This window comes from Cetorhinus maximus, chromosome 6 (genome assembly GCF_964194155.1).
Source record: "Cetorhinus maximus chromosome 6, sCetMax3.hap1.1, whole genome shotgun sequence".
Classification (NCBI taxonomy): Eukaryota; Metazoa; Chordata; class Chondrichthyes; order Lamniformes; family Cetorhinidae; genus Cetorhinus; species Cetorhinus maximus.
The window spans coordinates 32,671,669-32,689,077 of record NC_135884.1 but is presented as its reverse complement, the minus strand read 5'-3'; the positions used below and the strand labels follow the sequence as shown (position 1 = coordinate 32,689,077).

Here is a 17,409-nt window from a genome sequence, read left to right as displayed (position 1 = left end):
AGATGGGGGGAACTGGGGGCTCTGGAGGAGAGATGGGGGGAACTGGGGGCTCTGGAGGAGAGATGGGGGGAACTGGGGGCTCGGCAATGGAGGAGAGATGGGGGATTCGGCAATGGAGGAGAGATGGGGAACTGGGGGGGTCTTTGGGGGAAGAGATGGGGATGAGGGGTGTCTGGGAGGGAGAGACAGGTGCTGGGGGGCTCTGGAGGAGAGATGGGGGAACTGGGGGCTCTGGAGGAGAGATGGGGGGGGACTGGGGATCTGGAGGAGAGATGGGGGACGAGGGGCAATGGAGGAGAGATGGGGGGACTGGGGATGAGCTCTGGGGGAGAGATGGGGAACTGGGGGGTCTCTGGGGGAAGAGATGGGGATGAGGGGTGTCTGGGGGGGAGAGACAGCTGCTGGGGGGGCTCTGGAGGAGAGATGGGGGGGACTGGGGGTTCTGGAGGAGAGATGGGGGATGAGGGGCAATGGAGGAGAGATGGGGGGGGACTGGGGATGAGCTCTGGGGGAGAGATGGGGAACTGGGGGGTCTCTGGGGGAAGAGATGGGGACGAGGGGTGTCCGGCGGGGGCTCTGGAGGAGAGACGGGTACTCTGGGTGCTGTGGAGGAGAGATGGGACTGGAGGAGAATTTAGGACTTGGGGGCTCTGTGGGAGAGATGGGGACTACGGAATACGGACATGGAGCAAGAAAGAGTAGAAATGGGGCATCTGTGAATGAGAGATGAGGAGAGAGGGAATAAGGATTGAGAAAAGGAGGGGGAACACTGTCAATGAATTGGGACTTGAGGGGTGGAGTGTGGCAATGGGCCTAGGGGTGGAAAATCGTCAGCAGATGGTTATGCGGACTGGCTTGTTCTGCAAAACTGGGAGCAGCAACAACGTGGTGAGTGGGAATGGCACTGAGAGAGGAGTAGCTGGTAAAGAGGCGAGTCAAACCTTGAGGACTTAACTGTGGGTAAATAATGAGATTTTTTTTCTATTAATGGGCGAATTGAGACCTAGGGAACGGAGGCTAATGATTATTACTGGAAGAAATCGAGTAAAGGAGGAAGATGGCTCTTGAACTGAGGGCTTTTAAACTATAGGATCCTTCACCACATATGGCTATCGATAGGAAGAAATAAAACTCCATTGAAAGGTAATGGGATAGATATTTGAGCAAGAGGAATATAAAGAAACTGGTGGGGGTGAGATAGGGAAATGGGGTTACTTGAGAGCTGCCTGTACTTGGGGCCGAATGGCCTCATCCTGTGCTGTACTTTCCATAATTTTATGCCAATCCTCCTTTCTTGGATCTGGGCTTAGTGAGTACTTTAGTTTAAAAATGCTGGTGCTGAACTGAGTTTAAGTCGATGCGTCCGGTGAGAACCATCCCAAGCACTTAGCCTGTTGCTCTTTGTGCAGTCTCCCAGTTTGGTTCTGGTCAGTTCAAGTACAGGGCAACTCTGGCTGAGGTTCCCAGTTGCCACCACTGAGTGGAATTTCAGTGAGTTACCACTCGTTCCTCCCACTTCTAGTTTCCACCCCCCTGTGAATTGTGGCCCCGCCTCCCTCAGGGCTAACCCCACAGTTCTGGGAACTTGTTGCACGAAACCACTCACAAAAAAAAACACTCAGCTACAGGAGACCTAACCTTTGGAAGGTAAATACAGGAACATTTGTAGAATCCCTGTGATTGGACATCACATATTCAGATGTCATGTGGTCAGAATGTCATTTGACATCCAAGGAATGCCTCCAGCCAGAGTTTGCACAGAGTCCTACACAATTTTGATTTAATTGCCTCAGAAATGATGCAACTCTGGTGGCAATAAATGCTGACCTTACCCGACACCCATACAATGAAAGTGGGAAGAAGAATCGCCGTGCCCCACTGAATTAGGGAATGCTGCGGTCTTGCTCTTCGGGAGAGAACAAAAAGACTTGCATTTTCAGGTGGCAGATTTTGATGTTTGTGTGCAATGTATGTAACATGCACCTCTCTAATGGTTAAATCACAATTATTTTGAAGTCAGTAGGCTTTGCACATGCTTAATAATCTCTTGTATACTTGTGATTTTCCTTAATTACAAAGGAATTAAAATAACTTCAGTTTTAAAAAATTCCCAAATCTCACTTCAAAGTACAGTACGTAATTTATACAGAGGTAATTCCCACGGACTGATTTAAAGATTGTTGCTTCCAACTAGAACAAACCCTTGTATAATGTTCGATCATAACTGATTTTTAATTGATTTTTATCCAAGGCAGCCGCGCTCTCTCTCCAGCTTTGTTATACAATTATATGAAGAAAATGCTGGTCCCAGATGTGCAGCTGCATTAGCATGTGACATGATCTGTTAGATGTTGCTGGACTTTATTAGGTTCAAAGAATACAAACAGTGCTTTTAGGATCATGTGATTAGTTGCTGCCAGCAGTTCCCGATTTCTGCTCTAGCTCTGGGGAAGGTACAGAGCCCGGATGATACTTGGATTAAATTGCCCCAGGCTGCTTAAGCCATTTGTAGACACCTAGGAATAGAACTTGTGCCAGCGTTCTTCAAGAAGCTGTATGTGGTTCAGTGATAAGGGGGAAATAAAGTTAATTATCTTTTCTAAATCGAGAAGTAATTCTTTCTCTTTCTCTTCTCACTCTGAGACATTAAGTTTCCTGGGGTACTATTCCCTGGACACCAGTCTCCTCCTGGTACATTATCTAAGTGACTATTCCTCCTGTAGGAACCTGTAATTCTGCCACAGGGTCGTAATGGCTGTATCTGATACTTCCTTCACATTTCACACATGTATGCTGCCACCAGTGATTTCTGGATAACAATCAGAAGCAGCAATCCTGCCCCATTTCCTCACCCCTGGATCAATGGCACTAAGATCAAGTGCAACCCCTCAACTACTATCTTGGTCAAAACTAGAAAACTTAGGCACAGATCCGGAGTGCAACTTTGGACCTCCTGATCTATGTGGGAGAATTACTTTCAATGAATGTAGTAAGTGTTATTGAACACATTTTAAAGGGAAAATTTCCCCAGGTACACGAAAGCTACAGTAAAATCTCAGAAGAAAATAATTTTAATACTTAAAAATTAAGAATCCAGAACATGCTTGAACTGGGATATGGTCTACTTAACCAAGTTAGCTTTTTGACCTGCTGGATACAATAATTATGACCATATGCAAATTCCATTGAAATCTTGTCATGGAACTGTGCAGCTTGTTGATGGAAAAGTGACATGGCCATATGTAATTCTGCATCATTATTGAATGTTAATATTTGGCATTCCCATGTTCTGTAGCAATCATTCTGGTTGCACAGATAAACATACAGGGCTCCCTGTGTGGTGGTAAACAGGTGAGATGGGCAGCTAAAGTAGACTTACTCCCTCAATCTGGCAGACTGCAAATTTAGATTAGAGGTGGGAAAGATACCTCCTGAAGCCATTGGGCTCTACTTTAAATATGCAGATAGTGGTCCGATGATATTCGATCTGTTATTTTAACCTAAGGTTTGAGTGGGTGAGCAATGATGGCTTTGCCGACAGGCCCCTGGTTCTACAGGAATCCTTTTGGCTATCCCTCAGTTAGCAAGGATTCCCCTTTTGTAACACTTAACTTGTGCCTGGAATCATTCCCATGGGTCTTCAGCAGCACCTTCAGGCTGTCCAATTTTAGTCGCTTGGCAACCACTTTCCGCTGACTTCTTAGCCCTTTTGATCAATGTCAGCAAACAGTACTGTTGACGAGGCCTGACCATTGAAGTAGGCTGAACCTGCCTCCTGCCGCTCCTGTATGAGCACAGGTTTGTTTTGTTGTGCTCCAGCTGGGAATAAAAATCAAGCGCACACAATCACGATATGCCAGGACTTTGTCATGGCAATGCAATTTTATTATTTGTTAAAATAAGTCAGTTGTGGGGCTGTATAAGTATTGCATTCTTTAAACTGCAATACTTTATTTGCTTAATTTAAATCTGTTGTAATTGAGAATTATAGAATATCCTATAAACTAGAAATATAAGGGTTAACCAGCTAATGCGTTGTCATGGTCTTAGGCTCAGCAATATTGATAGCATATGCTTATCTGAAGCCAGCCACCATGGCAACAAGGCCTATCAGTTTTCAGGAAAGAATTGCCTACAGACTTTCCTCTACTGTGCGAGCTCTGTCAAATATCTTCTGTTCTTTTATGCAACCATGCATATTTAAAGGCCCAAAAGTGAATTCGCACAAACTCTCGATTGAGCAGTTCCCCTGTCCAGTTTTTATATGTTAAATTGTACGCTATTGGGCAATCATTTTTCACATCGCTGTTAAAATCTGTTCAGCAATAATGTGGGACCATGTTTTTCTGCTTTGAAATCAAGTTTGCTTTTGAATTTGTAGCTGGCCACGCGTGCAATTAAAAGCAACTTGGTAAAATACAGAGCCTACGGGGAGATGGTAGTGCAATGGTAATGTCACTGGACTGTTAATCCAGAGGCCCAGGCTAATGCTGTGGGGGCATGGGCTCAAATCCCACCCCAGCAGCTGGTGGAATTTAAATGAATGAATTAATCAAATGCAATTTAAAAATGAAAGCTGGGTGGGCGTTCACCTGACCTGAGCGGACGTGAAATAGCGCAAAAGCTGACACCGGGCGAGCGTCCCGAAGTCATCCCGCATGCGAGCAGTCTTCAGGTAGGCAGGCACGTGCGGGTGTCGGAGCCGTGCCCGCCAGTAATTCAAGAGCCACTTAAGGCCATTAAAAAGGCAATTGATCCTGATTTTATGTTGCCCATGCGGTTTTGCGCTTGTCGCACGGGCAAAACGGGCAGGCTGCTTTTAATGAAAGCTCGTCCAAGGGCGGGATAAAAAAGATCTGCAGCATTGCCATTTAGAGCAGCGAGGAGTTTAGGAGATTTAGTTGCTTATTTGAACTTGACAGTTTCATCTCTGGTCTGGGCTTCAATCTTAGCATTTCTAGGCTTCATTTGAGGGCTCATTGGCATCTCCAAAGTCCTCGGAGTATTTTGATCATGTGGACCCTTCCAGGTACCAGACAGCCTTCCCTCACCCTGGGAATGGGGATTGTGGTCTTCGCTGGTGGCACCTCCTCTGAGAAGGAAGAGAGAGGCAGAAAGGAGAGGAGGCCAGGTGTCCCTATGCAGCTACCAGGGGAGCAACCTGTGGGAGGAGAGGCGCAGGCACAAGCGGCACAGAGCCAGCAGGTAGTCCAAGGCAGAAGGGGCTGCAGAAGATGCCACTATCCTGCTGCCAAGGTTTACAGGCAGTGATGTAGCTAACTCAATATGTCCGAGGTGTAATGCCAAAGGAGGCTCTGCCTTTCCAGGGAGACTGTGCTCTCCATTGGTCAGATGATTGGGCCTGAGATCACCTCCAATTGTGTAGGTGGATATCCCATGCCAATGGCTCTGAAGGTCACAACTTCTATGACTCTGGCTCTTTCCAGGGGTCAGTGGAGGGATCTTTGTGGAGTGTCCCAAACAGCTGTCCACAATTGCATCAAGCTGGTAACTGATGCTCTGTTCAGATGGGTAATGACATTTATTTATTTCCATATGGATGAGGCTGAGCAAGCCAGAGGTTTTGCAGCGATTGTTGGGTTCCCCTGCATCCAGGGTGCAACCGACTGCACACATGTAGCCATCGAGGTGCCAGTGTATCAGCCGGGTGCCTTTATCAGCAGGAAGGTCTTCCAGTCAATGAACGTCCAGATAATTTGTGACCACAAGATGCAGATTCTGAAAGTCTGTGCAAGGTACTCTGGCAGCTCCCATGACGCTTACATCCTGAGATGTTCCCAGATGCTGAGGCTCTTCAGTGCTCCAGCCCGACTGGATGGATGGCTGCTGGGTGACAAGGGCTATTTGTTCAAAAGGTGGCTCATGATGCTTCTCTGCCACCCATGAACAGAGGCAGATCAGCATTATAATAGCCATGCCTCCACAAGGGTGGTGATAGAGAGGACCATAGGTCCTCTAAAGATGCACTTCCGATGCCTGAACTGTTCAGAGGGGGGGGGGGGGGGGGGCACTACAATACTCTTAAGAGCAGGTGTCACTGATAGTGGTTGCATGCTGCGCTCTCCACAATCTGGCTCTAGCCAGGGGCTCATGGTGCCTTAAACTTAGGTTTGTGAATGATGCGTCTTGTTGCCCGCCCGCATTGGAGACAGGCTGCTGACTGTGCTGCCCTGTTGGCCTTGATGACCATGGCGGTCGTCCTCTGGCCAGTGGAACCTGTGCTGGTCCTGCCTGGGAAGGAGTGGCCAGTGCCATAACTGGCATCTCCCCAGTCATCGCAGCCTCATCAGATGCCACAGTCACTGGCAGAGGGGCGGGGGAGCTGCTGCTGTCATCCGGAGTGCCATGAGAGGAGTCCACAGAGACGACAAGCAGCTCATGTGCCAACGTGAGGTCGCTTTGGACCTTCCTGCTCGCCATTGATGGACGGGCAGCTAGCCTGGATGCTGGGCGTCTCATTCATCTTCCACAGAGGCACTGACCTCCTCAGCTCATTGCCTGTGTGAGGGCTTGCTGGTCTGAGCGCATCCCCAGGAACCCCTGATTCTGTCCTTGGAGTTGCATCTCCATAAGAGTTGCCACTCTCTCAATGGAGGAGGCAGAGGGCTCGCTTATGAGGATCAACACAGTGCTCATGCTCCGCATGGACCTCTCCACAACAGAGACCATGACATGCATACCCTCATGGATCTGTGCCAGATTCTCCCGCACATCCCAGTGGACATCCACCATCTACCGCCTAATGGATGACTCCAGAGACTCATCATCTGCCTTTGAATCGGCATTGTCCCGGTTTCCAGTAGTCCTCTGACCGTTGGTGCCCTGGGCACTCTCTGCCACCGCTTTGCACTGACATTCTAGCCGATAATCTAATGCCCACCAAGGTGCTGGTATCTGCACTGGTGCCTGGTTCAGAGAGCGGGTGTGACGCAGGTGCATCTAAAGCCCAGTGGTCCCCTGGTGCCAAGGGTGGTTCTTTGGGCTCCTGCATTTGTGGGTGAGCTGGCATTCTAGGGGAGAACAATGACATGTCATTAGTTAAAGTCATCACACTGTCTCTGTGCATGCCAGCGCCCTGGTGAGACAATGGCGATCCGCATCATGATGCCATTGTCTTTCAGTGATTAATGTGGACTCTAGGTTTGAGGCTCCCATTAATGATGAGATTACACAAGAATGTTTGCACGTTCCGATGTGCACCTCTGCGCACTGCACTCTTACCTTCGTCAGAGACCCCTGCCTCCTCACAACTGACCGAGGTGGGTTGCGGCACTCCAGCTCCAAGGCATCCATCTTGTACCTCGTCAAATTGAGGAGGTTTGGGGGGCCCTCTGCCTGTCTTAGTTCTTTCGTTGGTGTTATGGCTTCTCTTCTCTTGAAATGACAGAGGAGCATTGATTTGTCCACTCGCTACCTGTAGTGCCATTGCAGCCTGGCAAACATGACCCGCACCTTGGAGTCGGTGTGGTGTTGGATCGAGCAGTGTGTAGAAGCAATCGTGGAGACAACTCCTAGTTTGGACCTTTACTGTACCCGTGTATGTAGTTTCTAGTAGTTAATAAATACTTATTGTTGAACTACCTAAGACTATGAATACCTTAAGACCTACCAAACTACACCCATAACCTTACAACATGGTGGCAATGAATGGAACAACTCGAAGCTTCGCAGAGACTACAGAAGAAAATTAAAATCCTGGAAAACTGAAGGAAAAATTGAAGAAGTGCTCTGACCTGAAGAAGAGTTCAAGAACCGAAAGCGCAGAAGGAAATTGCGAAAGAAAAGCTCCAAAGAAAGGCCTGGAAGCTGAAGGCGGAAATTAAATTCCTCATTACAGCAGGACACTCCATTGAATCCCATACACGTCCAGCATCAATACCCAGAGTGTGCAGAGTCAGGAGACCTAGCAGGGGTGAGCTAAAAATGTAAAATCCCTGGACAACACAAGTCCGGAAAAAAGTAACTACAATAGTGAAATTGACATTTAAATTGCAGTCCGAGAAAACTGATTCCCGAGTCGGTGCCTAAACGCATAGCAGCCGAGCTCGCTTCGAAAGAAAAAAATAATTAATTAAAAATTAATCGTGACTAAATAGGCAGCTTTGAAAACCCAGCAAAGGCTCGGATTTGATGCTTCCAAGACCTGAGAACCTTGCGCTAATGCGGGGATCACTCTAATCAGTCAATCCAGGCAGCCATTGTTGAAAAAATTTAAATGCTGAGATCACGAATGTCATTACTGCAGGAGCCTGCCATAACTGGCAATCATGGGAAAACCCTTTTTGAAGAAGCATATGGTGGCTCCTGAATTTTTGGCAACTTCTTAAAGCTGAACCTGCAATTTAAATATTTTAACCATGGATTGAAATCCATTCTTGGTGATCAATTTGGACTTATCCAACGCCCATATCAATTACAAATTAGGGACTTTGGGAAAGGAGATTCCTTAGATACATAATTGCTTCAGGCCTGGATAAAAAGACATATGCTGAACAAGTTAACACACTGCTTTATTCGGTAGGCTTGATAGCCGATGATATAATAGCCAGACAAGGAATCAACGAATCGTCTGCAAAATGTAATGAAGTTTTAAAATCATTCTATGCTGAATTAACCTCAAGAGTAACAAAATCCTTGAAAAGGCTAAATTTAATAAATTTGTCCAGCAGCCAGGAGAACCTGCTGACTCCTTCATTAATGAGCTGTACAGAATGGTTGAAGGCTGTGATTATGGTGATCTGAAATCTGAGTTAATCAAGGGCAGAATAGCAGTAGGAGTGGCAGACAACACACTGAGACATGCTTCAAGCGAAGGAAGACCTAACCTTTGAGAGAGCCACCCAGATTGTCAGGCAAGCAGAAATCCATTTGCAGCACAGATCCATATTAAGGGGAGAAAGCAAACCGTGGTACAAAGTAAACCCCATTGTCCAGATAGTTAAACAGCACTGGAACAGGGACACTCCGGGCCAAGGGAAGCAATGCCCTAACTGACTGGTAGAGTGACCATGCCAGTGCTGTGGAGCAAAGTGTCCCCACAGGCATGATCAATGTCCAGCAATTTCAGGCCAGTGTTTTCAATGTAACTGAATAGGATACTTCGGGAAGCTGTGCAAAGTCAAACCACCAAAATGCACAGAAGATCTCAAGAGGATTAACAAGGTCGAGACAGCACACTGAGAGGACACACACAACCATGCTTCTTTGGTGAGGTCAACGATCCTGGATTTTCCTTCTGGAATGCTCACACCTGTATTAATGGCCATCTCACAAACTTTAAATAAGACCGCAACACTGGCTCCCGTGCCCAGTTGGACAAAGAACTGTGGCTGGGAGACCTCTGGCTATGGACAGCAGACACACTGCTTTCTGGGCCTGGAGGAACCTGACTTCCAGTCATGGGCGTGATTCTGGAACCATTGCGGTACGGTGGCAAACAAATCCTCGAGCTCATGCATGTCATCGTAACCAGTCTTTTTCTCTCTTGAGCAGAGGAATCTGTGCAGCCCTCAAAACTGCAGAAGATGTCAAGACAACCTCTGTTGTAAATTATGTAGAACTGCAAGTTCTTGAGAGCCCCAACAAGAAAGATTCTCTTGACTGGGACTCCAGCTCCAAATTGTCTTCTCTCTTTGCAGAGCAAGCTTGTCCACTATCGTTACAGGTGCCAGCAGCCCCTCATTGGTCAGACCAGCCAACCACTCAGATAGTTACCATGACACCTCGAGTAGATGACAGTCGAGAGAGGAACCAGTAATGAGAAGAGCCTCAACCTCCGGCAGTTGGAGAGATAAACCCCGAGGCCGCTGAGGAATCCCAGTCAGCCTGATAATGCCACAAACAGCGCGGGATCTGAATAGCAACCATCCATTGATGACAGCACACCACACAGCCAAATGCAAAGGTGAACTTACTGCCAGGTCACACCCTCACAACAGGAAGAGCCATCTTGCATCCCAGTGTGCATCACGGGCGAGATGCACGAAGGAAGAGGAGAAAAAAACACTTTCGAAACAAGCCCAGAAGTCATCCGCCCCGTAAAGTGTGGGATAAACCAACCCCCATCTCATTACAATTGGGAAATCGGCAAAGAGCGATTCAGTGCCAAAGAAAGGAAAAAGAGAAATTGAGGAAGATCCCCAGATGCCGGAAGAACCACCTATTCAACAAATTTTACCCGGCGCGACAGATCCTCCAACTCCTCCAACAGTAGTGAGGACAAGATGTGGAAGGGTTATAAGGCCTTCAGACTCCCTTAACCTATGAACTCAGACTTGAGGGAGGGAGACCGGGTAGTGTCATGATGTAAATACATGGGGTAAACTGGGATAACTTGTAAATACATTGGATCAAGACTTGGGGAGGTGTAGTGTAAGGGTGTGGCCCATAAAAGGGGTTAACATGGGACTGAGTACAGCCTACGCAGTGATATAAGAACAAATGACCTGCACCTAGGAGTCAGAGTCGGGCTGGACGGAGCCATGTGTAGAAGTAACAATGGAGACAGCTCCGAGCTTAGACCTTTACTGTACCTTTAGTAGTTAATAAACACTTATTGTTGAACTTAAGTCTACAAATAACTTGAGACCTACCAAACTAATCCCAACACTTCCCAGCACCTATCACCCTCTCTCAGCTGATGAATCAGTTCTCCTCCATGTTGAACACCAGTTAGAGGAAGCACTAAGAATGCAAGGGCACAGAATGTGCTCTGGTTGGGGACTACAATGTTGATGACCAGGCGTGGTTTGGTAGCACCACTACTGACTGAGCAGGCTGAATCCTGAAGGACATAACTGCCAGAATGGGCCTGGGACAGCTGGCGAGGGAACCCTACTAGCCCTGGCACTTGCCAATGTTGCAGATACAACTGTCCTTGATATAGGTAGGAGTGACTATCACAGTCTTTGTGGAGATAAAAGCCCATTCTTCGCACTGAGCAGATCCTCCATTGTGTTGTGTGGCACTACCACCGTGCTGAATGGATAGATTCAGAACAGATTTACCAGCTCAAAACTGGCATCCATAAGGCACTGCAGGTCATCAGCAGCAGTTTTGTGTTCAACCACAATCTGTAACCTCATGTTACATATTCCTCACTCTGCTATTAGCATCAAGCCAAGGGATCAACCCTGGTTCAACAAAGTGTGCAGGAGGGCATGCCAGGAGCAGCACCAGGCACACCAAAAAATAAGGTGGCAATCTGGTGAAGCTACACCATAGCACTACTTTGCTGCCAAACAGTGGAAGCAGCATGTGATAGACAGAGCTAAGCGAACCCACAACCAACAGATCAGATCTAAGATCTGCAATCTGCCACATCCGGTCATGAACGGTGGTGGACAATGAAACAACTCACTGGAGGAGGCTCCACCAATATCCCCATCCCCAATGCTGGGGAAGCCGAGCATGTCAGTGCAAAAGGCAAAGCTGAAGCATTTTTAAAATTCATTTACAGGATGTGGGAGTCACTGGCTAGGCCAGCATTTATTGCCTGTCCAGAATTGCCCGCGAGAAGGAGGTGGTGAGCTGCCTTTTGGAACTGCTGCAGTTCCTGTGAGGTGGGTACACCCACAGTGCTGTTAGGGAGGGAGTTCCAGGATTTTGACTCAGCGACAGTGAAAGAACGGTGATATATTTCTAAGTCAGGCTGGTGAGTGGCTTGGAGGGGAACTTCCCGGTGGTGGTGGTGTTCCCATGGGCAGGAGTTTGCTCTTGGCTGGGGTGCTCGGCGGGGGCGGCTGGGAAGCCGGCTGTCACCTGCGATCAGCTCCGCACCACGATTTTATGCGGGTGGGCCAATTAAGGCCCACGCAGCGTGGATGGCGAGCGGCAGCGCTGCCTGTGCGGGCGGGGGGGAGGAGGGCGAGTGGGCCGAGTGTGAACTTCGCACATGCCTGAGAAAGCACTTCAATCTCCCCGAGGCACAGAGCTGCCTGTGCGGGCAGGGGGGGAAGAGGGCGAGCGGGCTGAGTGTGAACTTCGCACATGCCTGAGAAAGCACTTCAATCTCCGTGAGGCACAGAGCTGCCTTGGAAATGAGGCGCTGTTTTAAAAAAGTAAAATAAAGAAAATAAAATTGTCATAAAACACGTCCCCTCGTGTGACTCTGTCACATGAGCTGGGACATGTTTTAATTCAAAAATAACATTTTTATTTGATGTTTATTTGCTTTAGGGAACCTCATCACCCCCGTGGATGAGGCTTTTTAAAAAAAATGTAAAGGCCACTTGGCCTTTTCGCCTGCTCACCAACCGTTAGGTTGGACGGGCAGCGTAAATTTGAATTTAATTAGCTTCTGAATGGCCTTAATAGGCCTTTCAATTGTCAATGGGCGCGCAACTGACTGTGGTGAGTGCCCGCTGAATGAAATATCGCGAGACTGCGCGATAATGTCGGGACACTCACCCGACGTCACTGCGGGTCATTTTATGCCCGGGCGTGTCGGGTGCACGCCCACACACCGAGTGTAATATTCTGCCCCATGTGTCTGCTGCCCTTGTCCTTTGCAACCGTCTTCAGCCACGAGTGCCGCATGGATGATCCATCTTGGCCTCCTGCGCAGGTCCGCAGCACCACTGACGCCAGTCTTCAGCAATTCACTTAACTCCACGTAATCTGAAGAATCGGCTGAAGGCGCTAGATACTGCAAGGGCTATGGGCCCTGACAACATCCCAGCAAAAGTACCGAAGGTTTGTGCTCCTGAACTAGCCGCACCATTAGCTGAGCTATTCCAGTACAGCTACTACACTGGCATCTGCCCAACAACATGGACACCGCCTCAGATATGCTTTGTCCACAGAAAAGAGGACAAGTCCAATCGGCCACTTACCACCCCATCAGCTAGCATTGGGGGCGTGCTGTCTTTCCTGCTACAAGCATCAAAATCCGTGACCTATCTGATTTTCGGTGGTCAGCATTGGTGACACATACTTGGAAGATCTTTGAATTATGTATAGGTTGAACTTTTTTTAAGCGTCAAAGAACATCAGTGAGTTTCTGATTTGTGTAATGCACACAATTTTAACTTCAGGTCACTGAGTATAGTAATCTGCCATCCCTTGGGATTCGAGCATGTCTTAATTTTGAGTTGGTCCTTGAAAACTGGTTAACATCAATACATGACCTTAGGTTTTCAGGCATAGGTATGGTTTACTTACAACTAGAAATGAGTGCAAAATGTATTCTAATATGCTGATGTCACACACTTTTCAGTCGTAAACTAATTAACATAATTAATTAGCTCTATGCACTGCTTTGACCTCGTGAAAGATGGTAGCCCAATGATGGAAAATTTCAGTGAAATTTAATGGGATTTTTAAAATTCTTTCATGGGATGTGGGCATTGCTGACAAGGCCTGCATTTGTTGCCCAGCCCTAATTGCCCTTGAACTGAGTGGCTTGCTAGGCCATTTCAGAAGACAGTTAAGAGTCAATCACATTGTGTGGGTCTGGAGTCACATGTAGGCCAGACCAGATAAGATTGGCAGATTTCCTCCCCTAAAGGACTTTAGTGAACCAGATGGATTTTTACGACAATCAACAATGGTTTCATGGTCACCGTCACTGATGTAATTCCACCAGCTGCCGTGATGGGATTTGAACCCTTGCCCCCAGAACTTTAGTCTGGTCCTCTGGATTACTAGTCTAGTGACTTTACCAGGATGCCACCATCTCCCCCACAAACTTTGGAAAGGCTTAAAAAAAACATTGTGATGTATTAATAGCCTTTGTGAAGGCTGAAAGGAAAGTGAAAAGATGTGTTGGTCTAATAAAGAGTAGGTCTGGAGTCACATGTAGGCCAGACCAGCTAAAGACGGCAGATTTCCTTCCCAAAAGGGGCATTAGTGAACCAGATCGGTTTTTATGAACATTGGCAATGTCATCACCAGATCTTTATTGTATTTAAATTTCACCTTCGAACTGGGATTCAAATCCAGTTCCCCAGAGCATTACCCTGGGTCTTTTGAATACTAAACCAGTGGCAAAACAGCCATGCTACCGCTCCCCTTTGGGGGCTTCCAAAAAACAACCCATTCCTCACTCACTGCAAATACAAAACATTTGGTAATTTGCATGCGCTAACCTCAAATTGACTTGCTCACTTTTCCAGAACCGCTTTATCCAATTCAGGGTCGTGGGGAGTCGGAGCCTATCCCAACAGGCAATAAGGGCTAGGCGGGATGCAGCAGTCCATCACAGTGCGTGTGCGCACACATACCCTCCACACACACACACCACACAGGGGCAATTTAACTGTAGCCAGTCTGCCTAACCAGCCCGTCTTTGGATGGGGGGAGGAAACCGGAGCACCCGGCAGAAACCCATGCAGGCACTGGGAGGATGTGCAAACTCCACACACAAAGACACACCCGAGGTCGGAATCGAACCCAGGTCCTCGGAGCTGTGAGGCAGCAGCACTAACCACTGTGCCACCCATTAACCTCTAATAAAGTGAGGGAATGCGCATCCTTTTGTGTAAGTGCAGGTATGAGTGTCAAGTGGCACAGGTCACCCCTGGTGCAGTCTTACCAACTTGGTACATCTCTGCTCCCTTCCTTCAACCAAAAGGTTTGTTCATAATGGATTTACCAAAAGGAATTCCCCTTTGATGCCAGTGGAACTGTTGTAGGACAACAGTTGACACCAAGGCTTTTAGAGCTTAAAGTGACTGTGAAAATAAGATGGTAGACATATCCTAAAAACTGTTCACAGAATCTTCATATTATGCCTTTTAAACAAACACGAGTATGGTGGTCATTTTTCAGTAATCCTAGATGCCTGTGTAATATGAGCAGGTATGTCACTCAGTGTAAATGGCTGCATAAGTGCCAGAAAATCACAAACTAGATTGTGTCAATATACTTTAATTTAAGCTTTGCTGTGAAACTTTTACCTCCATTCATTGCCAAAAATGCATGTGTTACAAAAAAATGGATTGAGATTCAGATCTCTGCTCCGTTTTCAGACTGGGTTTGTCCAATTTATACCTTTAATTGAGGAAGCCAAATTGGAGTGTGTCATCTTGTGTGAGCAGTGTGGATTCACGTGTCAATTGACTGCAAAATGTACTGTGCTGGGTTATTGATTATGAAAAATAACGTGCATAAGGACTTAAAAATTTAACTACTAGTTGCATTTTTAAAGTTGAATATTTCAAAATCTTTGGATTGAATTTAAGTCTTTCATTTATGTTGGTATAAATTGACAGATGCATTGAATTGTCTAAATGTTTTGGAATTCAACACCATTTTAAAAAAAAAAGCATCTGATGTTTTAGAAGGTTTTTCCCCTAACGATTACTGTCTATAAAGTTCTATTGAAGGAAGAGCCTTGGGCCGAGACTTACTGGAGAAACAGCAAAGAAAACATGGAGACTCATACAATGCATTGCTTACTACGCTTTCTTGTGGCCTCCCTGCCAAATGCTGTCCTCAAGGTTACCGTTGAACTTTGAGCCTTAGCCTGTCTTCAGTTGCCTGAAGTTGGACTGCAGTCCAGTTCAACCTTACATCTGATTTTCTCTCATGTCTGAGTTTCTCTCACGCCAGTCAACAATCATGGCCTTGTTTCCACATCAAACCTGGGTACATAATTAAGCCACCTCTGATTCATGTATCTAGCTGTGTAACTGAAGTGCCTCACTTTGGTGAATGAAGTGTAAAGTGGGGCATTTTAAATTTGTTCTTCCTTCTAACTGGGTATGAGTGTGGTTTCATGGAGGAACCTGGGAACCAGACTGTTGTGCATCTTTCTCCAAACAAGATTAATGAGTATTGAGGAACTGTAGCATACACCAGCTTGTCCTTTGAAATAAACACAGAACCTGAGGATTTCCAGCATTTTATATTGGCATTTGTGCAGAGAAACAGTTAATGTTTAAGGTCAAAACAAAAACAGAAATACCTGGAAAAACTCAGCAGGTCTGGCAGCATCGGCGGAGAAGAACAAAGTTGACGTTTCGAGTCCTCATGACCCATGAGGGCTCGAAATGTCAACTTTGTTCTTCTCCGCCGATGCTGCCAGACCTGCTGAGTTTTTCCAGGTACTTCTGTTTTTGTTTTGGATTTCCAGTATCCTCATTTTTTTGTTTTTAAAACGTTTAAGGTCTGTGACCCTTTCATCAGAACTGGGAAAAGTTAGATGAGTAATAGGTTTTGAGCAAGGTTTGGGTGGGACAAGGAGAAAAGGAAGGTCTGTGATAGGGTAGAAGACAGGACAGATTGAATGACAGAAGAGTTAGTCTTCCAGGTCCAAAGGGAATGGTGATGGGGCAAGGAAAGAAACAAAAGATGTGCCTAGAGCAGGTGTGCTGCTGACTACAAACAAAAATTAAGAAGAAAACTGACACATGCAAAGAAAAGGAATCAAAATAGGTACCGAGATTATGACCCGAAATTGTTGAATTCAGTGTTAAGCCTGGAAGGCTGCAAAGTGCCATTTGAAAGATGAGGTGATTTTCCTCGAGCTTATGTTGAGCTTCATTGCAACAGTGCAGCAGGCCAAGGACAGAGATATTCAATGAGAAGAAGGTGGAGAATTAAAAAGTACAGGCTACCAGAAGCTTGGGGTCATAGTTGCGGACTGAACTGAGGTGTTCTGCAAAGTGGTCACCCAATCTACGTTTGGTCTCCACATTGTAGAGGAGACCACTTTTGAGCAGTGAATTCAGTATGCTAGATTGAAAGAAGTACGCTTAAAATCACCACTTTGCCCGGAAGGAGTGATTGGGGCCTTAGATGTAGGAGGTTAAATGGCCAGGGGTTCATTTATTACATCTACGTTTGCATGAAAGGATGCCATGGGAAGAGGATAGAGTGTTGGGGGTGATTGAGGAGTGGACCAAGGTGTCACAGAGGGAACAGTCTCTTCGGAATGCCTGAAAGGGGAGGGGAGGGGAAGATATATTTGGTGGTGGCATCATGCTGGAGGTGGCGGAAATGGCGACAAATAATCTGTTGACTATGGAAGCTGGTAGGATGGAAGGTGAGGACAAAGGGAACCCTATCGTGGTTGTGGAGGGAGGGGAAGGGGTTGAGAGCAGAATTGCAGGAAATGTAGCAGACACGGTTGATGTCTCTGTCAACCACAGTGGGTGGGGGGAAATTATTGGTTGAGCAAGAAGGAAGGCATCCCAGAAGTGCTTTTGTGGAAGGAGTTAAAAGGGCAGTCAAAACAGGTGCAATGAAAATGGAGGAATTGGGAATGGAATGGAATCTTTACAGGGTGTGAGTTGCATGGAAGTGCAATGGAGGCAACTGTGGGAGTTAATGGGCTTATAATGAATATTAGTTTCCCCAGTTTGATGAAAGGTCACAGACCTGAAACGTTAACTCTGTTTCTTTCCACAAATGCTGCCATAGCCTGCTGAGTATTCCTAGCATTTT

The 17,409-nt window shown here is 46.8% G+C and overlaps 1 protein-coding gene across 3 annotated transcripts in view; it reads left to right on the top strand.

Annotated features, from left to right (window-relative positions):
• Positions 1 to 17,409, top strand: part of LOC144681687 (ERC protein 2) — an 864,810-nt gene that overhangs the window by 192,447 nt on the left and 654,954 nt on the right. The gene's annotated exons all lie outside the window — the stretch shown is intronic.